Source organism: Anas platyrhynchos, chromosome 8, assembly GCF_047663525.1.
Source record: "Anas platyrhynchos isolate ZD024472 breed Pekin duck chromosome 8, IASCAAS_PekinDuck_T2T, whole genome shotgun sequence".
Classification (NCBI taxonomy): domain Eukaryota; kingdom Metazoa; phylum Chordata; class Aves; order Anseriformes; family Anatidae; genus Anas; species Anas platyrhynchos.
In genome coordinates, this window is record NC_092594.1 from 25,200,767 (window position 1) to 25,227,059 (window position 26,293).

Sequence of the window (26,293 nt, forward strand, 5' to 3'; positions counted from 1 at the left end):
TAGATATTTTTCCTTAAATCATTCAGGCTTTTGTTTTAACCCAGACAGGCTTCCTAGGATTAGCAGTCATTTAAAATCTCTTAAGCATATAACTGAAACCTAACATGAATTATCATTTCATATTTCATTGCTACTGTTTACATGCTGCCAGTGATTCCCGGGTCTGTAAATTGCAGCCAAGTTAGTCCGACCTACAAATCCTGATGTTTTTGCACAATCTCTGTTGTGAACAGCAAGGTCATGTGTATTCTGCTAATCCGGGTTCAGATAGAAGTGTGCAGTCTGGGCACTAAATATAACTTGTTTTTAGGAAAAATAAGTTGTTTATTTTCTTAAACACACCTTGAAGCAAATGAAATATTGCCTATTCTGTGTGTTTTTGTTTTTAAAACTATTTTAAAATATTCCACAGCAGACATTCTACCCACAGAAAACAGCAGGGGAGTTTTCTTACATAATAATCTGACAGATGTGTCATGGTATCTAATCCCTTAAACCTCCAAAGCCCTCTGATAATGGATGTTTTAAAAGGCCAGATTGAAAAAGCATGCTGCTCTTTTTTAGAGTCTTTGCCTTCGGTGCCCATTCCACACTCAATTGCTTTATTTTGCTAAAGCAGCGTACGTGATAACTTGAAGTCAAGATAAAAAAAAAAAAAAAAAGGTAAAAATAGAATAAAAAATGCCATTAATATAATTAACGCCAAATGAGAACACCATTTTAAATCTGTGTTTAGATCTGGATCTTATTCAGATCTCTCTGTTCCATGTTTTCTCTGAGATTCTATCAAGAAGTAAATCAATAATAATTACACACACAAAATGACCGGCAGACTTGCAACTGAACCATCAAGATTTTCACATTCCTTAACTATGCAACCGTGTAATCATATTACTGTAACTCTTGTGCTCTTTCTTCTCGGGCGTTTCTGTTCTGTAGTGTGCCATATCTGTGAGTACACCATCGGCCGTTCAAAGCTGGCGACTCTCTTCTTTTTGTCTGGTTAAGCACCTGGCGTACTTCTTAAAATAACAAAGTCTTCAGAAAAGTCTTTGCCTCCTAGCTCATTTTAGCCTTTTCTTTTTCAGGGCAGTTATGGCTTTAATAATGCAAATGCCACATGAAATGTCGAACATGAATTCAGAGGATCAGGGTTTCAGTTAATGACATTAAATAAGTTCCCTTGATAGTTAGCTACCACAGCATACAAGCTTATTTCAGATGGCAGGAATTTTGAGTATCTAAGGCTTGGATAATCAACAGCACAATACATGTGACTCCTGCTTCATTTGCTGTAAATTTGTGTTCTAAATGTTTTTAAAAATTGCATTGTGTACTGTCACACTGGAATTGGATCTGAACCAGTATCCAAACTTAAAAGAAGCAAAGGTTCAGAAAAGAAAGCTGACATTGGAGATTTTTGACATTCGCAAAAGTGCAATATTGTATTAATGTGTAGATGAAAAAAGATTCTTTAAAATAAATGAGAACACGTTCTATAATTTCTTTCAAAGATGTTGGTGTTTGTTTTGATAAAATCATAACTTTCTAGTCATAATCCTTATTGCTTTTAGTGAGGCAATTATTTAGGTCTCGTTTGTTGAAATGTGAACTGACTTGAGATGTCTCACCTGATGAGGTTATCAAAGATTTGTGAAATGACACTGAGACTGAGAAACTAATCATCTCTTCTCTGGTGACACAAAGGAGTCTTTCTTTTCCATGAATGCAGCAACTGACCTTGACTTTACACATGGTCAGTTTCTACATTTTTTTCAGCTTTAAGAAAAAGCATTTTTCAACAGACTAATCCTATAATGCAGTGATTTCTTTTTCAGTGAGGATTTCTCAGTGATTTTTAGTTCTGTTCGGGCTAAGGTTCTTTATAAACCAGCTGTACACACATTAAATGCAAGATAAAAACAAGAAGATAGACTAGAAATGAAGATTATACACAAAGACTTCTAGGTTAAAATGATTCTGCCAGTCTAGCAAATGTGAAATGCAAGGTTAAGAAAAAGACTTTGTTATTTAAGTGGCACATCTTGCATTATGGACAAGAGATTTATTTATTTGTTTGTTTGTATTTGTGTGGATTACAGTGTTATCTGAGGATGGTCTCTATTCATTGCACACCCCTTCGTATGGAGTCAGGCATCTTCTGTACTTCCTCTGTTTTCCTTGTACAGAATTGACAATTTTCAAATTACCACCTTTCTATTTTGTATTTTTATTTCTTAATTATTGCTGTGTGTATATTGAGAGCAGCTTGATGCCTCAAATTAACATTTAGGCTTAGTAGCGTAATATCTTATGTGTCTGTTTATTTCTCCTATACTGAGGAAATGATGTACAAAACATAGCAACCAAAACTGAGAGAAACTTGCTGAAATGTTCTTTTGTTCAGAATAATCACCTCAAACAGTAGAAAAAAAAAAAAAAGTTTTAGTTTTGAACTTTGGAGTAGGAGTTTAAATTTTGGTCTCTGGTACCTAGGATAATATCCTGGTACCGAGCTGTAGGTATGAAGAGTCTTTTCTCATTATGAATATTATTTATATCAAGCAGAGGAGTTTCCATAGGAAAGAAACCCCTCCCATTACCCATATTTTGGTGGAGCAGGGCATTTCATGGATCGCCTCAATGGCTGGAATACTCATTCAAGGCTGCTCCAGGGCATTACTTTTTTGTCGCTGCCTGGAGGAATAGGGCTTTTTAATATAAATATGTGGTGCGCTTTTGCAGCTGGAAAAATGGAGCTTAGCCCTGCACTCAGTAGGTGATCAGTGGTAACTAATTGTCTGCTGACCAAATCAGGTGCTTGGTCACCTGCGCCTGCCCTTTCCCCAGTGTCCCACCTGTGCTGCGTTGCACTGAGCGGCCAGTGCCTGGCAGTGGGGCAGCCCTGGGTTCGATATGCCTGCTGTGCTTCTGGATCAAGCTCTTTATTCCCTGGCATCTCTCCATTTGAAAAATCACAGGATCACCATCACCACGTGAGTGTTGTGCAGAAAAGATTAGGGGGTGTTCAGATGCTGGATTGTTTTGGTAGGGACCAAGCAGGCATTTCAGCCAAGTGTGAAATGGATTCCTTAAGCCAGCTGCAGAAGGGCACTAAACTGGTGCATTTCCACAGAAGTTAGTTTTGGTTTTATCTACGGTTTCTGTTTGGATCTTTATTCAAAATCCATTTCTGCTTGCTGAATGCCTAGCTTTCCCAAAAGGCCTGTGTTTCATGTGAAAGACCTCCTCTGTTCAACATACACCATCAGATTATTTCTGTCTCAGTACATAGTTGCTTGGGAAAGATGTTCTTAAATTAATATTTTTTACCCAGGTAATTATCACGTTAATTACACAGATATTTTTCTCTTATTTTTAGAAGATATTCCCCTCATTTTGATATACATTTTATGAAATGACTTATGTAATGTTTGTGACCTTACCTTTGTGATTAAGGGTTTCAGCTTTGGAAAAAATCAGGACCTGATTTTTCTAAGTTCTGTGTCCTAATATATATGTGTATACTTCTTACTTTTAAGTGAAGTTTACACCAAATTACATTAGTTTGCAAGCATGGAAGAGAGAGTTAGTCTAATTGAGTATTATTTATGCTTTTTGTGGACTGTTTGCTACGTTGTTGAAGCTGTGCACTCGGAAAATAAAATACAGTCCCCTGATTCTCAAATCCTATTTCCTCACTTCCAGATGTTAGCACATGCAATATTTTACAACACAGCTAAGCCTTCTGTTTCATTGCTTGGTACAGTGAAGGGGCCTTCTAGAGAAAGGCATAAAACAAAGATTTCTAGAACAGAAGAAAATTGAAGGACGTGAAGATGGCTAGGCAGTGTCTTCAGAAAACTTATTATCCTGTTTCTGTGAAAATGGGGCAAAAAATGCCCTATGCCTACCTGACCTTTCAGGAAAATTATAGGCAAGATGTACATAGGCTGCTTTTCTGCCTTTATTCCACTGGATATATAACCACTTCTTATTTTTAAGAACCTTCACAGGTTTACTGCTATTTATTAGTAAAAGGGTTACAATTGCTCAGAAACTATTGAAATGTGCCATGGCCCATACGCCTATGATTAGATTTACTGTTATCTTTCTAAATCCAAAATTTAGATGCTTGGAAATCGTGCTGGCTGGCTATAAAATTTATAAAAAATTTAGATGCTTGGAAATCAGCTGGCTGGCTATAAGATGTTATGGGAGAGCATAGATACAATTTCTTATGTTGAAACTCTGTCTTTTAACAAGTGGAAGAATTGTTCCTAGGGCCAAAAAGGAAGACTTGATCGTGGCTGTTGGAGCAGCTATCTAGAAGAGGAAGAGCTATGTTCCTGTTCTAATAGTTAATTGAAAGAGATATTTTACATAGAACATTTAATTTTTTTTTTTAATATTAAATTATGTTCCTAATCACGAGCTGTGGATTCCTGCAGGTACCTGCGATTAGATGGCCTGATGGTAGGAATGTGGTGCAGCAGGAGGTGGCTGCCCGCAGAGGAAGGAAGGTGCCACAGCCAGGCACATCCTTCTGAACTGGCAGCTCTGCAGAGCTCTGCCCATGCCACCGCCAGCACTGAAGGTTCAGCAGGCCAAATTGTGATATTGCTTGCTTCTATGAAGAGCCCTTGGGCTTGTGCAGGTGTAATGGGCTGGAAATTAGTGAAATGAGTCAATAATTCTGCTGGTAGCTGAGAAGAAGGAATAAAATCCACAGTTGTGTGTAGCTGGCTGAGGTGATTACCTGCACAGGGGTAACAGGGATAAGGGTAGGAAAAACTTATATCCCAACAGACTCTTTTGAAAATGAAGATATTGGTTAAAGCTGAGACAACTGAGATATTGGTTAAAACAAGACAATTTATTGTGAAATATTAATCAGGAAAACCAGAAATACTAGGTTTTGTTTTGCTATGTGACTCTTCCTTGTTACCTAATTGTCATGTAATTAGCGTGCTGTTTATTGGGAAGGCATACTGTGTGACAGCTGTCTATGTCTTTAAAAAATAAAAACCCACCACATCCTATGTTGAATGCAGGATTTACACTATGATGCTTTAGGGAGGGGCTGTTTGAAGATGCATTGTAGCTTGAAATCAGAAAGGATAAGAAGTGTTTGAAGCCGGGTAGTATGGAAACTTCTATACCACAGAGGAGTTGCAGAGGCTCTTGACTTTGTGGAGAGGGGCTTTGTATTGCTGTCGTTCTGCTTGGTGACTGCAGCATGTTCAGAGAGACCTGGAGCAGTGGGCAATGCTATTTTGGCTGCTGTTGTACAACGGCAGGATAGCTGAGGTGGGCTGGGACCTCTGGAGATGCTCTAGGCCACCCGAGAGGATTCTCGAAGCAGGGTCAGCTGGAACAGTCTGCTCACAGCAGTGCCCAGCTGAGTTTTGAACATCTCCAGGGATGAGATGAGGAACACAAATTTAGTAATGAAACCCAATATCAACAAACATGTACTGAGCAAACCTGCCTCCTGCTGCAGCTCTTTGGAGGAGGTCTCCTGTGCGGCGAGCTTCTGAGGGAATGCAGCTTTCTAGCCAGGCAGAGTTGAAGCTCAAGGCCTCCATTAATTTAACTGCAGAAGGATAAAGTGGCTCTAGTTCCCATTTTGGGATGTGTAACGTGATGGATGTAAATCACTTCAGCACATGAACTCTGTTGAAATGAATGGAGTAGTTGTGATTTGTAATATTGGGTGGTTTCCTCTCCTGTTATTAGCAGCCTTTTTCTCAAATTTCAGATTGCAGTAGAGCTGCTAATGTTGGAAGTTCAAATGCTGTTATTTTCTGAAGGTAACTCTGGATGTCTCCACATATATTTTCCACAATTTCAACTGGCATACAGTTGCAGCTGCTCCTTAATGGTTTATTCTAGGGGTCATTGTTGTTTTTTATTTCTGAAGCAGTGCTCTAACTGTGCTCCTTCTCTCACAGTTCACGTGGAGAGAACTTGTTGCAGTATCAGGATCTTATCTGGAACCAGTGGTCTGTGCTTATTAGCAAATTTGCTTAGCAAGTGCAGATAGGTTAATTGAAGTTAGTTGTGTGTGACCAGGTTGGTTTGTCTTTAATCTCTTATGTTTAAATTTTATGTGCGTGAAAACAATTAATCCTCTTAACTGCTGTAGACTTTGAATGCTTAGTAAATAAGTGGCCTCTTTAATTGACGCTATGGTGTTTGCCTGTATAAGCCAAAATAAAAGTAAAGCGCTACACACTGGGCCTTGAGGGAATCTTCATCAGTGCAGTGAGAGGTTCTATTATGTATAAGGCTTAAGAGTCTTCCCAGCTCATTATTTTTATAGTACTGTCTGCCTTGCTCTTTTAAGACAATGCTCCTTTTTTAGCATCAACAATTTTGAGATCAGAGATCACTTCCTGAGTCAAGGCAAATTGAGCAAGATATTTCAGCACTTGACAATCAAAGATGCACTTCTCCTGCATGCAGGTTAACACTGCTTTCATTTTTTTTTTTTTTTTTTTTTTTTACTGAAACCCAAAAAGGTGTTCCTCTTCAAGTGAAGGGCTTGTTATCTTCACACTGCATGCAGTAAAAGAATAGTCCTGAGCTTATTTCTTCACAGAGAAACATAAGTGCTTTGCACAGTTAATCTAGGGATTACTCACTGGCCAACCATCCAAAATACTCGTATTCCCTACCAGTAAATCTGCATAACAGTTTGCATGAGATGAAATACCTTCTTTGCTTCTAATTAGGAATCAAATTTTATGCTGGCAAAATGCAATTTTTTTTTTTCCCCATTTAAACTCCTAACTCTACTGGGTGCCATGTTAGTGTCAGTTAGTACATCCTTGTGCATACCAGCTTTCAGATCATACCTGTGTTTCTTAAGTCACTGCTCAAGTGATATTTTGGCCTACACAGTGAATTGATTAGCAGTAGTAAGGGGGAGGGGAAAGAATGTGACAGTCTGGTGTAATTTGTCTTATGTGAAGTATAATGGAGAAAGGGATTATCGTCTCATTTATACTGAAGTCTACACTGAGACAAGTTTGACAATAAATATTTTGCCAGGCTGCAAATGTCCTCAGTATTATGCCAGACATCAGCCGAGCACAGATTAGAGTTGTTAGTGCCTCAGCCAGGCTTCTTCTGTAGGTGTCACACTTGCTCGCTGCCTCAGCTTGATGCTGCATAGCTCTGCTCTGAAGTTCTCAGATCTTATCACATTTACTTACACATGTAATTGTGTTCATACATAATTTGTTATTAAATTCAGTCATATGTAATGATTTTGGGAACTAATAACCTATTTTAAGTACAGTCTGTATTTTTGAATAACTTTTCTTTGAGGTTCTTAATTTTTTAACACAACTTTTAAGGTCAGTGGTCCGACTGTGTAAATTATTAAATACTTCTAAATTTTTTATAACTTTCCCCAGCAATGCAGACTGGATTTTCCCTTCTCTTTGCTGTTCCTGGATGTGCAGCATGGAGGGTGCTACTGCACATCTTTTTTTTTTTTTTTTTTTTTTTTTTTTGTTTCAGATCATAGTCATTAATGTGAAATCTAAGCTCTCATTTTACTAATTGTAATGGTAACATAGAGAATATTTTGCTCCCTCACAGTGAAAATTGACCTGCTTCTTTAATCTGTATGAGGTTGCACAGTGAGTATCACATTCATCCCTTGATTTGGATCAGTTCTCAAGACAAGGGCCAACACTACCCCAGCACAGCACTGCAGCAGCAGCAGAATTTGACAGTATGCATTTCTGCCACCTCTGACCCTGAAGATCCTGTCTGTCCTAGGACAGATTTTTGTCCTCTGAAACTGCGGAGTAAAGTGATACTGCTCATTTTAGCTGAGTAACAGTACAGAGGAAAATTTTGCAAGGCAAGAAGAATTCAAATTGAGATCCATTTGCACTAGCTGGTGAATTACTCCAAAGAATTACCCACATGGAGATTTTTCTGCTAGCAAGTAGAGAAAGAAGCTTCTAGTAAATGTCTGGGACAGTTCAAAAAGTTCTCAGTTGGAGACCACTGTTGGAGGATTTGGTGTTTCTTTTCCCACTCAGGGGTTCAATTTTAACGTTGTACCTGCATCACTGTAGACAAAAAGTAAAAATGGAGTCGATTAATTGCAAACACTTACATTGAGTCATGAATTCAAATCTTTGCAACCATCACATCTTTTCGTTTGGATCAGCTGTCTGGTGCTGATAAAAATCAGTGCAACATCTTCCTATCAGTGGCAATCACATCAGCTGCATAACCAGTAGCTATAAAAGAAGCTGCAAAGCAAAAATACCATTTGCTGGACTTTGAAAAGCAAAGTAAATAAATAAAAAATCCCTCCCACCAGGAAAAAGTCCCTGCAATGTCCTAAGCACATTGTTCTTTGACTTGTCTAGGTCTAGAAATTTTGGTGACGCAAATATTCTATCTATACTGTAGAACTCTATAAGTAAAGAAAATGTGGCCAGTTATGTCCTCTGATCCATCTGAGTCTTCTTAACACCTTGTTTGCTCTTTTCCTGGTGAAAAAAAGAAAGATAAAACATCTGTTTCTTTTGCTTCATAAAGTACTTCTACTTCATCCCTGCTTTCAAGTAGTTCCTGAATGTGCTTATGATTGCAAAATGACAATTCTATATATAAGAAATTTTAGGGAAAGAAATAGACATCAAGAACAATATACAGTGAAGAGAATATACATCTAGATAAATGAGTTTGTGTATGGGGTGGTACTCCCACTGAACTCTGCAACAAATATGTACCAGTAGATACTGCGATCTTCCAAAAAAGCCATTCAAATACAAAACAGGGATTTCCTTGATGTTTTGCTTGTCTGTAAACAAGCAGCTTAATTTTATACTGATGGAATCAGGTAATATGTAATGTTTTCTGATGATACTGGGCATGTGTACAAACTGAAGTGACCACCCATTACGTGTCTTGTAGTGCCTGGTCTCGTGAAACATCTCTGGCTGTTCAGGCTGAGCTACCTTCTGCGGTTGCTGGTATCAGTGGGAGCTATGAATGTTCAGCATTTCTGGAAATCAGACACAGATTGTCTCAAGTTGGGTGCCCCAAATCTTCAGAAAATACTGCTAATTAGGCATTTTGCTGGAGGGTGCTCTCTGAAACCACCATGAGATAGGGTTACTGTGATTGAAGTCTCTTCTATTTTGGAATCTAATTTCAAAATGACTGACAATAAACACAGTGTCTGATCAAAAGACATGCAAAGCATGGGGTCCCCTCCTGCTGCATATTTATACGCTGCAATGTGTTATAAATACATTAAACTCAGTAGAAACCATTGTAGTTTATATAAATCAACTGTTATTGAAGAGCTAGTCAGTTCATTAGTGTGTGTGCTCCTGCGTATGTACGTGGTTTGCTGGGCTGCTGGAGGGAGACAGTTCCTGGGGTGTCAGACCTGTGGTGGTCCTCTGGCATCCTTCTCCCCTTGAAGGTATCAGCAATTAATTGTGGGGAGTTGTGCAATAGATTTTGCAAATTAAATACCTGAACCTCTGTCTTCTTAAAGTACTTTTAAGTTAGTTACAGTAGTTACAGTTAAGTGATGAAACAGATATTAACCACAAGTGACCTGGGGAAAACAACTCCACATTTCAGAAATAGGTTGTTTTCCCCTTTGATGATGGAACACTTTGTGTCAATGCTGAAGAAGGAAGCTTTGTCTCTGTGGCATTATCTAAATCAACATTCCTATGTCAGGAGAAAATAGAACCCAGTGATTCATATGTATTTTGACCTCGTAGATAAATATTACTGCATTGTGAGAGGAAAGAGAGAAGGACCATGACGTTTATTTGTACTCCTTGGCATTAAGATCATTGTGGAACAGAGGAGGTTTTCTGTGGACCAAGTTAAATCCATATATGCACAGCTTTACTGGAGATGTGTGTAAGAGTCAGAGTGGTACTGTTGGAACTAGGTATGAATTCTACTTCCTTCGTGTTCTTGCACGTCTGTGTTTGAGAACAAAAATGGGAAAGTCTGGAATGTACGAGTACCAAATACATATAAAATACAATTTAATCTGTCATCTAATGTACAGTAATGAGTGCATTATAGTCCAGTGCAAACATGGACCAGACGTGTCTCTACCATTAGCAGGCTTCCCAGAGGACAAAAAATACACAAAGCCAGAAGGCAGCAAGGATACATACGTAACTTCCAAATCCAGAATTTTCTCTTTTCTTAAGGTGTTAATTTCTCCTGTGTATACGTATTTATTTGTCCAACACACACCAAGACTTTTTTTTCATTTTATGAAGTTAAATGATAATGGTGGGAAAACATTTGTCAAAGTGGAGAAGCCACTTCTTTGGGAGGGGTGACGGTAAGGGGAAGGAATGTTCTTTCTCACCATCTGTTTTCTCTAGAAGGTGGCCCATGTGGAAAATTGCATGTGTAACAGTCAACTGCTAATGAGCCACTGGGGGTGATCTTGGAGTAGGAACAGTAAGTCTTATCAGTCTCTTGCTCATTGTGCTTTATGACATTAACATTTGCAATATTCTGCAAGTTAGTGAATGTTGTGCAAGTATCAGTTTCTTTTATGTACAGGCAATAGAGCCTAGAAACAAAGTGATTTCCTCACAGTCATGGAGAAAATCACTGCTGAGCCTGCAGTAATTCTTAGGGGATCCTGTTTCAGAAATGTATCAGGAGGATCCTTCTGAGTTCTTTGTCGATGTGCAGCACGTGTGTGTAGCAGTGCAGCACAACACCAATGTGCTGTACATGCAGCATTCTGAGCCTCTGCTGTAAGCTGTCTCTGTTCTCAGCCATGCCACCGGTCTGGAGAACTACAAAAAGAAGCAACTATTGAGCAGGGTTCTCAAACACATATTTAGCTTCAAGTCCCCAACCTTTGTTTTTGATGGGGACTGTTGCCCTTTATAAAATAGCTTATGGATCTCAGCACTTTGTTGAAGCAAGGTACGGTCATAGGCAAGAAACTCTAAAGATCCAGCTTTAACAAAGCTGCCACAAAGAGGCTTGCACCTCTGTAGAAGTACAGAGCCAGAGGGCAGCTGCTGCCTCTGTGCCTCATTATCAAGAGTTGTGTGTTGGCTCAGGAGGTAGTACGGATTCGCTAAACCAGAGAATCTGTGGACTTACGTAATTATCAGCTTCCACTGAGCCCTGATTTGGCCACCTGGTTCCCTTTCTAGCTGGAGAGTTAGCATGTCAATAATAGCTGCTAGTGTTACAGAAGAGAGGTGAAGCCTGGAGGAGAAGATAGAGTTCATACTGGCAGTGTTTGTGAAAGCCTGGTGGAATGGGGCTGATAGTTGTCTCAGCCACAGACAACATGGTGGGATGTTATTTGTGGGAAAATGTAAGCAGCTCTTTTTTCCTTTCTCTTTTTTCCTGTTTACTGACTCATATTAGTCTGATGGATTTGATAAACTAGTGCAGCTCAAAGTATTTAAGTTTAGGAAAGTATTTACTCTCTGCTCATTTTGTTTAGTTACGCTCATTAGAAGATAACCAGATTGACCCAAACCGCAGTGTAGTTAGTGACTTTCAACTGTTTTGGTCCTTGGGCCTTGTTTATTTAATGGCCTCACTACACTGTTCTTAATAATTTTAAGTATGTTGTGATCTCAAAAAAAAGATTAGTCAACTCTTTGTTGATTATGATAAAGAGAATATTTTTGTCCAGACGTGTGTGACAAGCATTGCGTGGGGAATATTTTCTCATGTCGGGCAGATGTTTAGTGAACTGAATGCTGTTGCAGAGCCTTGATCAGAAGTTTGTGGTGTCATGCTGAAGGGTTGGTGACATTGCTGCTCAGGAAGTAAGTAAATCCTCACGTGTTAATGCCACCCTAAAATAACAGTTTGGGACAGTGATAGTTTAAGTGTAGGTAGAGCAGGGAAAAAGACCCTGAGCAGGAAGGATTTTTGACAGCAAAGACCTTGCCAAGGAGCACCGTGCTTTGTTTATATATTCCCTTTCTGTTGTAGATTTCTCTTCCCCGGCAGATGAAAGGAGGATGTGTTTTCTCTCTGTTTTAAACCTAGTGATACTATATGAAGAAACTTCTTACCCACACACTGATTTAATGAATCTGTAATTTTAGGCTTGTCTTTTTGGAGAGAAGGGATTTTCCAACATTTCCTAAGGAGAGTTTCTGAAAAGCAATAACTATAATATTAAAAACCTCCAAGTCACCTTTTCTCCTCACAGGAAATAACACAGCTTTTCTCGCATCTCTAGCAGTATTTAATTATACCCAAATTCTTACAGAATGACAAATGGCAGGTTGTCTCAGTGGTAGAAGATTTGAATTTTTAGATGTGAAATGCAGATTACGTGGGTCCTGGATTATCTGGGCTTTGCCTATGTATTGGATCTCTGTCAGATTTTTCACTCTCCTTTGTACTTTAGAAGACACCGAAAGAAAAGCTGCAAAGAGATGTGAAGTTAGCAGGATGTCTGTAGCATTTGTTACATGCTCCTGAAACGTCGGCCTGATTTATTGTCTGGTGCTGGGCAATGCGTGTGCCCCACGGGGGGAGCGTGCTGCGTGGAAGGCAGTGGTGGGCACATGTTTATTTGCAGAGAGCCTCCTCATTCCTTCTCTTCTTTTTGCTGCCTTGGTGAATGAATGCAGAACCTTCCTCATGAAGGAGAGATCTGTGCATCTTGTTGGGCTGCCCTTCTTTTGGACGTCCTGCAGCTGAGGGTCCTTTTTCAGATAGCTGCTGAAGGAGGGAGGATTTGCTGCCCAGAGTGTTCTTCAGCAGCTGTGTCAGAGGCAGGTTTTTGCCATGGCAGAAAGTTCCTTGTAACTTGAAGCCCCAGTTCTGACCTTTGCTGATACAGTCTCAGCATGGCACCAAAAAAAAATTGTGAGGTGAATGTTTACATCATCAGTTGGGCGAGTTAATGGTTTGGATCCAACAACCTATTTTTTCCCCCACAACAAGCCATTGTGAGCAGCACTGGAGTTCCAGCTTGGATGTGATGTGCTGCATTCCACAGAGGTTGTGGTGGCTCAAAGCAGATACACACATGGCTCTGCACCCTATGGGCTTTGCCATGTAGGATGTCTCATCATAGTACTGACCTCATCCTATATAGCAAAGCAAAATAAATTTTGGTGGCCATTCTGCTGTAGAGAATTTTGTTGGCATTAGCTCTCTATTTGAGATATTTCACTAGCTTGTGCTGCACGTGTTGGGACGAAGCCTGTACATGAAACAGGGTCAAAATGTCAGCTTTTTGTTTCTGCCCCTCTTGTTCCAGCTGTGGAAAGAAGGGGCTGTGCAGCCCAAGTCTGCTGTCCAGCCGTGCCTCCCATGCATTCCATCCCTAGAGCAGCAGCCCCTTGCAGCAGTGCTGCTAGCCAGTGGCCACCCCTGAGCCCCCGCCGTGGCTTTTCCAACTGTTCTTGGCAAACACAGATCTCACGACTGCCAGAGCATCCATCATTTCAGGTCCATGCCAATGTTCTTTGCCCCTGGGGGCTGCACCCCCGCCAGCAGGGAGCTGGGGAACCCTAGGGGGGCTGCAAGTCACAGCAGGTGGCGCTCCAAAACTGCCAGAATTTCTCACTTCTCTTCCTGTTTTTTTTTTTTTTTTTTTTTTTTTTTTTTTTTTTTTTTTCCCCGTTTTGATTATTGGTTTCACCTAGCGAATTTAGGCACCCTGTTTCGAAACAGAAGAATTTCAAGACTGCCTAACCTCTCCTCAGCTGAAATTCACTGTGCACTTACCACTTGGCAGACGCCAGAAACAGCTCAGTGGGTGCTTTTTATAGTCATCATTGAAAAAAAAAAAAAATCACCACCCCATTAATACACTTCTTTTTGTTGTAACTGCTGGTAAATGCGAGTGTCTGCGCAGATCGGGGCTGGCTGGAACTCCAATCATTATACTGCAAGAATATTTTTGATAGATTTTCAGCAGCTCCAGAGTTTCTGTCAACATCACTTTGGCTTTTTAATAGGTCCCAGGACCCATGAAAACATTCAGGTCAGTTTAGTACCTGAATCTTCCCAAGTAATTAGCAGGTAGAATTACCCGGTAGCAGTCAGTGTTTTTCCCTGTAATCCGTCCACAGAAGCTGCAGCACAGTAATTGCTATCTCTGGCAGCCCTGCAAACATGTCTAATTTAATGTGTCAATAGGGATTTTTCTTTCTGTTTTTTCATTCCTGATGCCAGGCAGTGAATTTTCCTTTCAGAAGGCCAGACTCAAAGTGAGATGGATATATTGAACATGTGAATTTCAAGGAAATGTATTTCCCAGCAACTGTAAATGTGTAAAAGCATTCAGAGCTCATTCTCCTTTCCACATGACTTTTCAACAGGTTAAATAAATGTATGTAACAGAAGGATACTCAGCTGTATGGTCCACATTTCCTGGAGCAGAGAAATGCTAAGCTGCCCGTGGTGTTTCCTAGCTGGCCGCGCAGCATTTCAGCGCTTCTGGCTTCTTTGGGGATGCTCTGGTGTTTTCTGAAGTTGACTTGATGATGTCAACTACTGGTGAGACACATGTTGCTTTTTAGTTTCCCCTCAGTCAACGTTTGCCAGTAGTGAATGAACAGATGGGCTCAGATCTGCTTTGAGACCAGATGTGGCATGTGCATATTTCCAGGATACTGCACAGGCAGGTTTTCTGTCAGCAAGCTCTGCATCGTGGCTGGCTTTGTGGTACTTGTGCGGCTGCGCTGGGACAAGTGGTGGGCCAGAGGGCTGCACTTTCCTTAACTGCTTCATTTGCCTAAATACCCCTTTCTTACGGGTTAGATTGTGGGGCACTGTGAGTTTCTGTTCTGTATTAAAAAACAAGATTCTATTCTGCGTGAGGGAAAGAATATATTATAATGATAAAAGTGGTTATTCCCAAAAGAAAGAGAGAGATGCATTATATATTCTCTACAGATCTATAAGCAGTCCTTTGAGTCTGTTCACATCACACTGTGAGTCACTGATATTTCCTGTTTAGTTTTCAGTGAAGTCTCTAGCATCTCTGTTGTGAAGAAAAAGTAAAAATAAAATAATCCATCATGAACAAACCCATTGGGCATGTTTCTGAGCAGTCCTGGATACACAAAAAACAATACTCTTCTTTATTAAAGGAGAGCATCCCAGAGAATCACAGTTGTGTTGTGTCAGGGATTGCGGGCATACAGAATAAAACTGTCCTTCCTGAGAGCATGAGCAAGGCTGGATCCTCAGGTGACCTAATTGGCATTGCTAAACTGGAGGCAGCAGACCCATAGTACGTTAGCCACTTGATAGTGGCTTGATCTTTTAGTCCTTTCCGTTTAAAAAAATCCCTTTTGAAAGAGTAAACAGGATAGACTTGTAGCAGTAAAGGACTGTGGTGTGCTACTCAAGTTCTTGTTCTGTTCCTTTTCTTAATTTAAATTTCCCAGCTTAAAAATTGAACCTTTGAAATTCGAAATACTGGTTTCGCTGGCTAGCATTCAGGTATGTAAGTACTGCAATTATTGAGCAAATGGATATCAAGATTAAGTAACTGTGGCAAAATCCATAGTGAACGTGAACAGCAAAATTTTATTAATGAATTAAGACCATAATTTCATACAAAACAAAACAAGTTATGTAAATTGAAGGATTCTGCTCCTTTAAATACAGGCAAAATTATATGTCATCACAGAATACATTTTTAGTATAAAAAGTTACTTGTATTTTGTATTTTTTTTTGGTCCTGAAATTATGCAATATCTATAGTATAGTTATGCTTCAATGTGGGCCTTTTTAGGAGGAAGCCCTAGAAGTTTCATAGAGAACTCACTCACTCCAAACTGCTTCTCTATTCAGCAGATTAAAAATTGAGGCCCTTCTCTGGTTTAAATGGCAGTCAGTAAATCCACAGGTAATCCCTGTAACTTTTCATATAAATTTGATAACGAAAGAAAGTATGCTACTAGCATCTCTATAACATAACTAAGCTTCATTGCATAACTCAAACCATGATGGAGATTTTGACATGCTCAGTGGCAATCTGACAGATGTGTCATAGTGTCTAATCCCCAAAAGCCCCAAAGCTCTCTGAAAATGGGTGTTTCTGAAAGACCAGATTGGCAAACATGCTGCATTTTTATTAAGCTTTTTCTCTCAGTGCCTGTATTACTTCCAGCGTCGTCTTGTTGCCAGCTTGACTGTACAGCTATGCACTAACTAGTCTGGCAGTTCTGCTTTGTTAGCAAAGAGACTATATATATATATACACACACACATACATGCATGTATATATATAATGTATACTTAAATTATGTATGTAAATTTTATATAATTGTAATTGTCTTTATTTATGGTTTTAAAACACTAGAATAGTGAATTTAGGACTTTTATTCCACATTTTCCTGTTCTGCAAGGTGCAACTGTAGCATATTGGTGTGTGTCCCAGCTTAAATATTTCTGGCATTATAAACAAACAAACAAACAAAAAAAGTAGTAGTAACATAAATATCTGTTTATGATAAGTTCAGAATGTATAGTGAAGCAATATTTGAAATGCCAGTTGTAGGGGGGAAAGTAAACGATGTGCTTGGAAGGGATTTTGATAAAATGACCCCCGAGTTTAAATGCAGACAATGTTCCTAGTCCTGGAATTTGCCAGCAAATCTCTAGGCCAGACTCATGGGAGACTGAAAGGAGTCTCAGTGAAACATCTCTGTGTCCTATACATCATGCTCAGCAGCATCTCTGGTGTTTGGATGACATCCACCTTTGGTAACGAGAAAATTGGGCCAGTTTACGTTCTGTTACAGAGCAGCTTCCTGGATGACAGAATAATTTCCAATCTAAATGCCCTGGATTACTCCCTGCTGTGAGCTAATAGGGTGCTAATTAGCATATTTCATTTATTTACTTAACTGGGATAAAAACAATTGGGCACAGGTCCCATTTACAATGGTTTCCCAGGGAAGCTGCAAACTACTGTAAGTGTAACGGTGCCACATTAAAAAGGTATAAGCTCACATAAACACAATGTGCAGGCTGAGCACACACTGCCAGGCCGTCCAATCTCCTCGTACAGTGAGAGTGGTTTGGAACATTCAATGAAGCCATATCTCCATTTCCTTTAAGTCTTACATGGGATAAATTAAATTAGAGCAGTATTTTTCTGGTCTTTGCAGGTCCACTGGTGACAGTATTGAAGAAGCACTGTGCTGGGGACAGCATCTTGCTTTGCCTTGTGTTCTCTTGTGATGGCTGCTACCTTAATTTCTCATGACCATAACCCGCACTAAGGCTTGTGCAAGCATTTGGTTACCCCTGAAACATGAGTTGGAAATTGCTGTCCTACAACTTTTTCCTCAGTTGCAGTGAAAGCAGTAGCAAAGAGTATTTTGGTTAAAATAAGTAGTTCCAGCAACGGGGCTGCTTTGAGGTTCCTTGAGGCTCCTGTGGTCCCTGAGGTTCTTTAAGGCAGCCTGGAGCTGCTTGGAGCTGGAGCTCATTCCTAGTGTGGGACACACCTGCCCAGTGGTTCGTGCTGTTCTTGAAGATCTAGAGAACAAGTCTTACAAGGAGCGGCTGAGGGGCCCGGGGTTGTTTAGCTTGGAGGAAAGAAGGCTCAGGGAGATCTTATTGTACTTTACTATGATCTCAAAAGAGGTTGTAGTGAGGTGGGGATCAGGCTCTTCTCCCAAGCACCAAGCGATAAGGGAAAATGGTCTGAAGTTGTACCAGGGGAGGTTTAGGTTGGAAATTAGGAGAAATTTATTTACTGAAAGGTTTGTGTGGTATTGGAATAAGCTACTCAGGGAAGTGGTTGAGTCACCATGGAGGTCTTCAATAAATGTGTATGTGTAGAACTTTAAAGCATGGTTTAATGGTGGGCTTGTCAGTACTAGGTTGGGCTGGATGATCTTAGAGGTCTTTTCCAACCTGAATGATGATTTGATGATATTTCTAGTTGCATAAATGTTGAAAATGCCCTTTTATTTATTTGCTTGTTTGTTCCTCATCCTCAGCTTCCCCACCATCCTGGTGTCCTGCATATCTTAAGGGCTATAAAACTGCAAGCACCCTACTTAGTAGCTGATCTGGGGAAATTTTGAATATTTGTTCTGTGAGTTTGTAGAGGGTGAGGCAGGAAGTAAAGACTCATCCTCTGCTTTGTTGAACACAAGTCTCTTTCCAAACTGTTTGACATTTTAAAACACACCTTTGCATTTTTATATCTTAAGCAAGACTTTTACTTAGGATGAAATTCCTTATCCATTTTAATTCACATTCTGCTTAGTTATGAAAATCTGGATTTGCCCTGAGGCACTATAATATCTCTCTGCATCTGTGAGGCAAGTTCATTAAATGGTATGGAGAGATTTTGAGATCAGGAGGCCTGGGGTCTGTTTCTGCCCTTCTTCACATCTCATTGCGTGACACTGAGTAATCTGCATTTCCAATCTTCAGTTTCCTTTTCCATAAACTGGAGAGGATAACACTTAATCTTGCCCTTTTAAGCACCCGTTAATATTGGAAGATGCTTTGTGACAAAGATCCATTAGCCCCCAGACCTCTTCCCTCCTGTCCCAAACCTAGCTCACCATTTCAGTACACAGTGACCTACCTACTTGGGTATTTGTATCACGATCTGCTTTTTACCACTTGTCTTGCTTCCAAAGTGAGCTGTTGCTGCAGTTACCAGTGTCTATTTACAGTTGTCGTTCTGGTTTGTAGGATCAGCCATCCCTCCTCTCCAGCTAACCTGGGATGCCCTCATAATTGTATCTGTGGGAGAATCTTGCTCTTGTTTTTCCTGGCCCAGAAAGCTCTTGAGCTGGAAAAGAGCAAACATGGAGTGTATGTTTCCTGTGCTGTACTGAGTAAATACCACTGAAAGAATATTGCTCTTTTGCATTTTCCAAGGTTGTAAAACAGATTTAGAGCATCCAAGTATAAAAATTTATAAACTAATTAGAATAACTAGAGCTCTGAGACTCAGCACCTTATATTCAGACTAGCAAGACTTGTTCCAAGGAGGTGTGTTTACTGTGTTGTTCATGTTGAAGTTGTCATATATCCCAAAAAAGCGTCATCACCATTCAGTACCTTTCCTCTACTTGGTTATAGAAATCTCATTCCTCTTTTCTGCTGCAGTGAAATATCTTGCAGAAATGAAGACGTTTCTGCTTTGGGGTTTTAAGAGTAAGCCTAATTATTATGAACGATATACCTAATAGAATTTAAATATGAAATATATTATTTGTTTTATTTTTCCCAGACCCACCTGAACATAGTGAAGGAGTGAATGGAGCGAATGGAGTGAATGAATGGAGCCCATAGAGCGTTAGCCCCCAGATTTGACAGCATTCACTAGTCAATCTCATAGCTACAATGCATTGACACAATTTAGAAAAAAAAGTAAAAAATAAAAATGCATTTCCTGAAGGCTCATGAATTCATGACTGTGGACCCAGAAATTCTACTGTTGACCTGTGTGCAGAAGAAACTTCTGGTTGTGTTTCCAGGGCCATTTGGATTCCATCAGGGGCCAAAAATCTGGATGATAGTTCTGTACAATTTTAGTGTGTTCCATGTTGGAGACCTCATCATTGGCGAGTGAACCAATTTTTCAGTAATCTTTGTCACAGCAGGCAAGATAGAAATTGGTCTGTAATTTGTAATCATTACTTCTTTTGCCTGAGATTAATCGTGGATCACCCACAGTGAAAAAAGATGCCTCCTAACCTCGGGAAGGACCATTCTCCATTCAGAAGGCCACTGAGGCTTTCTGTTCACAAAGCACACTTTGTCTTGACCATCCTTCTTTTTGTATGTCAGATGAACTTTTATCTATGTTCTGCTTTTCTCTACAAGAATGAATACTCCAGACTTTTTACATAAAGCGATTTTCTCAATTCTTAGTACTGTGAAAGAGATGGGAGAGTAGGGGGGGAGAGCTTTGGAGTTTTCCTATTGATATTTTTTTTCAGAAGGGACAAAAAAGTGTTACAGTGCATGCAAGTAGATGTGGGCAATGAACAGAAATAACCTTTACGTAAAAACATAGAAAGGCTCTAGTTACTACCAGGAAGTTAATATGAGGAATTTGGGCTAAAGGATACTGTGATCCTAAAGATCTGAGTTGGTCTATGAAAGCAAAGCATTCACAAAGCAACCCAGCTAGTCCAGCACTGTGCTATATATAGTGAGGAAGCTTCAGATATTCAAAATGATGCCTTAACTGACCTCTTTAAGGTATTACCAAACTTTCTTATATAATGCCCCCCCCCTCCATTTTATTTATTTATTTATCCCTAGTTAAAAGCCAGCTTGATTTGTCCCTGATTTTACCCCTTCCACTCCTAGTTTTCCTTACATGGTCTAAAGGAAGCCTTGGCCTAGAGTTTGTCATTCTCATATGAAATGCTTTCCAGTTGAAATTGGATTGTTTGCTTTAATATTGATGGGTTTCAAAATAGGAAATATCAGAAAAAAAATCTGAATAGGGTGCGGGGATGACTATAGGATATCAATATTGAGAACAGTAAATGTGGTCATAGTATTCATCAGGCATTATGTTTCCAATAAGGGAGGGAGATGCTAAAACCACTGTACATTTTTGATCACCCCTGTTCAAGAATCATAATTTCAGGCAAGGATGGGTGAGAAAAGCCTTCTGGAGTGCTTAGGGCAGTTGAGAGCCTATTGTACCACAACCACCACAAATAAAAAAGTTATGGAAGTTGAAGGATGATGTTAGAATATAAAGAAATAGATATGAATAGCCTGAAATTAAATTGGAAATGAAAAGGTTTCTAAACATCATATACCATCATTGGCTAATGCATATAGCCATATGGTGGTATAAACCATATGGTGGTGTAACCATCACTGAAGAATCTAGGAGGTCCTTTCAGGAATATTTCCTACAGTGATGTGTTCCTACATATGTATTCATGTAATTTTCTTGGATGGGTATAAAATGTCAGAATAATGTTTTGAGATCTCAGTTTTCAAATAGTGAGCATGTGAATTGAGATACATAACTTAAAACAAGCTGTAGAACTATGATTTTTTTGAATACCTTGTTTTGGTTAGCTTTCCTCTTAATCTGTAAACACCAAAGTTACTGAGTCTACTTTATAGAGAACAGCGTGAAGTACTGGAAAAAATGTCACACAGAAATTACCGGTTGTGTCTTAATGACTACTTGTATTTAATTGAGAAGTCAGATTCATCTGTGTTGTACTTCAGATTCAAGATAATTCCAGGAAAGAAACGTTGGCAAATTATGAATTTTCTAATATATCCAGTGAGCCCATTAATTTTAAATGAAGATTGTTGGAGCTTCCCTGGGGGGCTGTAGCTTGCTTTTAATTTTCATTGGTGTTTGTGTTTCATGTGGGACATGTATATTAACTGAACTGAGCTCCGTGCAGAAGTTGGGGGAAACTTTGCATTGCTTTACGTATTTTAGAGGCATTCTTCTTTGTCTAACTGGGAAGTCTCTGGTTCGGAGACTTTCCAAGGTGACCTTTATTTACCAGTGTGATATGATATTCTGTTAGGGGTTTCTCATAGTCCCTCCTGACAGATCTGTTTTATTTGGTTGTGCACCAAGACAATGAAGAAGAAGGAAAGTGCTTCTCTAGCTGGGTGGTTCAGGGTGTTCCTTCTCTGCTGATTGTTATTCTTGGTACAAATCATTTAAGCATGTCAATAAAAAGAGTGAAACTGTGTGCATGTTTGTTTGGGATATTCTATTGCATACTCTATTTGGAATATGTCCTGTGTGGACTCATATTCTCTTGTCCACAGGAGGGAGCTGAAATTGGTGTTTCCTCTGCTGGGTGAGTTCTATAGGCAATGGTCACTGAATGAAAGAAGGATGTTTGTATCTAGAGTGCTTCCCAAATTTTAAGCCAAAATTTTTTAGTAAATCTTAGATTGGGATAAACGTTTGCTCAGGACTGAAATAGGATTTTCTGTTGGGAGTCTATCTTGCTATCTCATTTCTCCAAATATTTCTGAAGTGCATTGGTTTTGCATGCCACAGGCCTTGCTGCCCATTATGTCTGCACATTGTTACTCCGGGATGCATAGTTGAGAGAAACTGAACAGCTCCTCCCGGCTCTAGGTGATTTGTAAATTGAACATTTATACACAAAAATGTGGGGTGGGTTTATTGTGCCAGTAGGATAACTGCTCGAAGGAGACAACTGGACATTTGTGAACTAATGAAGTTTGTCTGTTTCTGCTTCTATGCACACAAGGGATGTACTCAGATATATTTACTTAATTAATTTTTTGCTATTGTCTCATTTTCTGTGCTCCTTTGTTGCCTGATCCATCTTCTTGTTATTTGAAATTGCTCCTTTTCTTCTGCTGAAACTGATACATGCACAAACTGTAGCAAAGCGCTGAATGTTCAAGATTTTGAATCTGTGATTCATTCTACTGTGAACCAAATATATTATTTTCTCAGCATCTTCACCCTTTCAGAAAGTATTGTGATACATATTTACATTCCCTTGAATGAACAAACCCCACCTCTTTTTAAGATATGTTTAAAAATTTCCATGGGTTATTTTTTATATTTTGAAATTTGGTCATTTGAGTGCATTAGTAGTAGGCTTTTTTTTTTTTTTTTTCTCCTGCATACATCCTCTTAAAAATCCAGCTGAGAACCCCAACTGGTCTACTCTGTAGCAACAACAAAAGAAAGAAACTTTGATAAATATAGTATAAATATAGTATAAATAGTATAGTATAAATACTATACTATTAATAATAATAGTATAAATATAAAATAAGCATGCCAAATTTAAGTTTTGGATTTGAAAAAGTATTCTCAATCTGCATAGGTTTGTACTTTGCAGTGCCTGTGGGGCTACATTTTCTTTCTGTCCATCAGAGATGCCTCATGTTATCTCTGTGGACTCGAGGAGAGGCTGTGTGTCGTGCTGGGCTGGGCTCCCCCTTGTCAACCCCAAGCAAATCCCCATGCTCTGCTCATGGGGTGGCGAGGTGCTGGAAGCAGCGACTGGCCCCTGACGGTTCTCTGTAGAGGGCCTCCCTCGGTGGGGGCCTGTTCTCTGTCACAGCTCCAGGTCACCGCTGTCCAGCCTGTAACTGTTGTTCTGCTTATGGATGTTAGTAAGTGGGAGTGCTTCCATAATAACATGTGAGGGGCTGACAATATATATATTGTCGTAGTTATGACTTTAAGTAGTTAATGCAAGAAACTCACTCGGCTTTCTGGATACCAGCCTTTACTTTTGCACTGTTTGTTGAAGAGCTAAATGCTTCCTTTCTTAACGCAAAATAAGTTTTGTGTCTTTGCCTTAGTGAAGTAAATGACCCTTGCCTATAAAATGCTAGTAGCTGACATTGTCATGACTTTGATATGTAGAGAGATTTTTGTAATTCATACCTTTTATTTACACTGTTTTCTTCATAAGATGATGATTCACAATTGTATACAAAGATGTATAGTAATTGTCATTTTCTTGATACCATATCAGAAGTCTTCATGCATCTATCCTTTTGTAAATATATGAAGCTGTAGAGAGAAAAGCAAAGCCACAAAGAGAATTGTTAAATCAGACTTGATGTGCTTTGCCAAACAAAGGAAAAGTTCAAACTGCATTGTAGATATAGTGCAAATGAATTTCTTTGCAGCCATAGACACTCATCCGTGGTCTAATAAAGACTATTCTAATTCTTTCCTTTCTTCAAGACTTTACAGCCCTATCTGTCTGTATGGGAATCCTTATCAGAATCGAAGCAGATGGGTGAGAACACAGATCGCCCTGGGAATTTGATCAGGATCTGAACAGAGCCCAGAAAGAGTGCTAATCACAGGCTATTTCAAATAGCCTACCAAAAATGTGCTGGATTAAAGAATAATATTTTAAATAAGGATTCAAATGTTCCTCTTTATGTGAACTCTTCTTTTGAAAATCATCAAACAATTTAGACAGTTACAATATATTTGAAAGTGGTGGGGGAAGAAAAAAAGATAGTGTTCACAAAGACTAATTGAAGCATAGAGATAGGTATCTTTCTTTATGTTCCCTTTATTATTTTTCACCACTTGTTTTATTAACATGCATCTACAGTTACATGTTGCTTTATTCTCCTTGATTAAGACTCGCTGAAAGGTTCTGTCACTATTTATTGTCTGAGTGCCTCAGGTCCCACTTTTTGTTTTACATTAACTGTGCTGCTACCTCTGCTGACTTGAAAACAAAATGTTGTTTTAGTAAAGTTCAGTAGGACTGATGCTCTTTTTGAAAAGCAACAACCACAAAAAAAACAAACAACAACAACAACAACAAAAAAAACACTGAAAATCAGTTGCATAGGTAAATGTTATGTTCAGAGAGAAAAACACCATTTTACTACAACAGACTGTAAATATTATTTTGAGCAGCTTTTCAGGACCCTTTTCCACCTTCTTTCCTTACCATAGGTTTGCTATTAATATCCTTTTGCTGTGAAATGTCCGGTTTTCTTTCCTCTAATGTGCTGATGCATTGTCTCTTCAGTCAGAAAGAGTTAACTCTGCTTGCCAGCGCTTTGCTGCTGAGCCACATTTAAGTAGTTCATTGGGGCATTGTGACTGTAAATGAGATATAGCGTCCTGACAACTGTTCATGATTTTTTTTCATAAATAAATAAAACTGCATCAGAAGACATCCTACTTCTAAGGAATAGATGGTTAAAGATAGCGCCTCTCCCCACTAGTCCCTAGAAGCAAATTCACTAGAGTTTACTATTATTTCAGCCCAAGAGGAGAAAATATGTTTTTAATCTACAATTTTTTTTTCCCTGTCAGTGAGTTCAGGAAGATACTTAACAGTAGAATGAAATAAAGGTCCATTGTAAAGGTAACTAGCTCATCATTACCACATGCATGCTGTTCACAAAACACATGCTACTATTTCTGCTGTACTGTTGTCTTTGATATTATAAACTTGATTTTTTTTTTTTTTTTTTTTTTCCTAAACTGACTTTTAGATTCAAGGGTATATCTGGAACTGTATAATCTAAAAAATATTTCTAACATATGGTAAAAGTATTTGCATGCATGTAGATACCACCCTCGATCTGAAATCTAGCCATTAGATACTGTATTTTGTTTTTTCTTTGTTTGTATGTGTGTGTGTATAGGAAAGAGAGAGACTCCAGTTATGAAAGAACCCAGTCATAATACTTTCTGGTTAGAGAACATAAGATCTGCTTGGAGAATTGGTAGCTAAAAACACCATTTAAATATTCTGCTCTGTTAATGCTTCAGGTTAATAAAAACTGCTGTAAGAAAATATTTTAGGATATAGATATTTAGAGCAGTTGGATTACTTTTGACAACAGTGCAAGGAATCCATTCAAAGCTGATTTCCCCCTTTTGTTCACTGAGGACCTGCAGAATCTAAGATAAAAATGGCAGTTGTCCTCAGGGCACCCTGAGGCATGTCATTAAAATTGGAATTTGATCCTCTTTTCATGGTTACTTGGGACAATCAACCACAGCAAACCTGAAAACTCATCAGTTTTCAAAAATATGACATGCCCTTGACTTTGTCAGTTTGGATTCAGTGTGCAAGATTTGAGTGTTTCAAAATCCCTTTAGATGTCACTCTGTCTTCAAGAATGCAAACATTGTGTCTTGTGCTATATAAAAGATATGGTGCTTCTAAATATTTCCAAGTGCTTACCCTATGTATTACAAGGGAAAAACTAAATTATAGTCATATAAAAATGCTTTTATTTTTATTAAGAGAAAAATGCTTTATTAATTGAGAATTTTGAACGCTGCTAATTGTAATAAATAACGTACAAAGTCCAGTTCTTTTTAACCATTAAAACATTTTTAAACAGAAAAATAGACTGTCGGAAGTAATTTGGAGCTTTCCAAAGCTGTAGGAAACTATCCATTCTATCCATTTATTTTATTTCTATTTGGTAACTGCAACTTTAAAAACTACCTGGAAAAGAGATGCAGCACCGCGTTTTGCCATTCCTTCCTCTGTACCTGGCCTCTTACTTCTTTGAAGAACACTTCCCGCCACCCTTCCTAGCTCCCAAATTTTAAGAATTTGCACATGCTTTCGTGTGTATTTTTTTTTATAAATAGCAGGATTATCACGTTTCTGTTTTCTGCAAGTGGGCTGACAGAAAATTGTATTTTGTCTACATGACAGAGAAACCACGAGCTGGCCATTTTGCTGTCACCTCAGCTTTCCATCAGGATCTCACTGGTGGTTGATGTGCTCAAAAGCATTTGGCCTCCCTTCTCTGCTCTTCTTTGTCCTGAAAGTGG

At 39.0% G+C, this 26,293-nt stretch overlaps 1 long non-coding RNA gene across 2 annotated transcripts in view; it reads left to right on the forward strand.

Annotated features, from left to right (window-relative positions):
* Positions 1-2,659: 2,659 nt before the first annotated feature.
* LOC110353205 (uncharacterized) overlaps positions 2,660-26,293 on the forward strand; it is a 92,981-nt gene continuing 69,347 nt past the window's right edge. For both annotated transcript variants that reach the window (XR_002403424.4, XR_005267635.2), the window contains exon 1: positions 2,660-2,996. This is a non-coding gene — a long non-coding RNA (uncharacterized lncRNA). The remainder of the gene's footprint in view (positions 2,997-26,293) is intronic.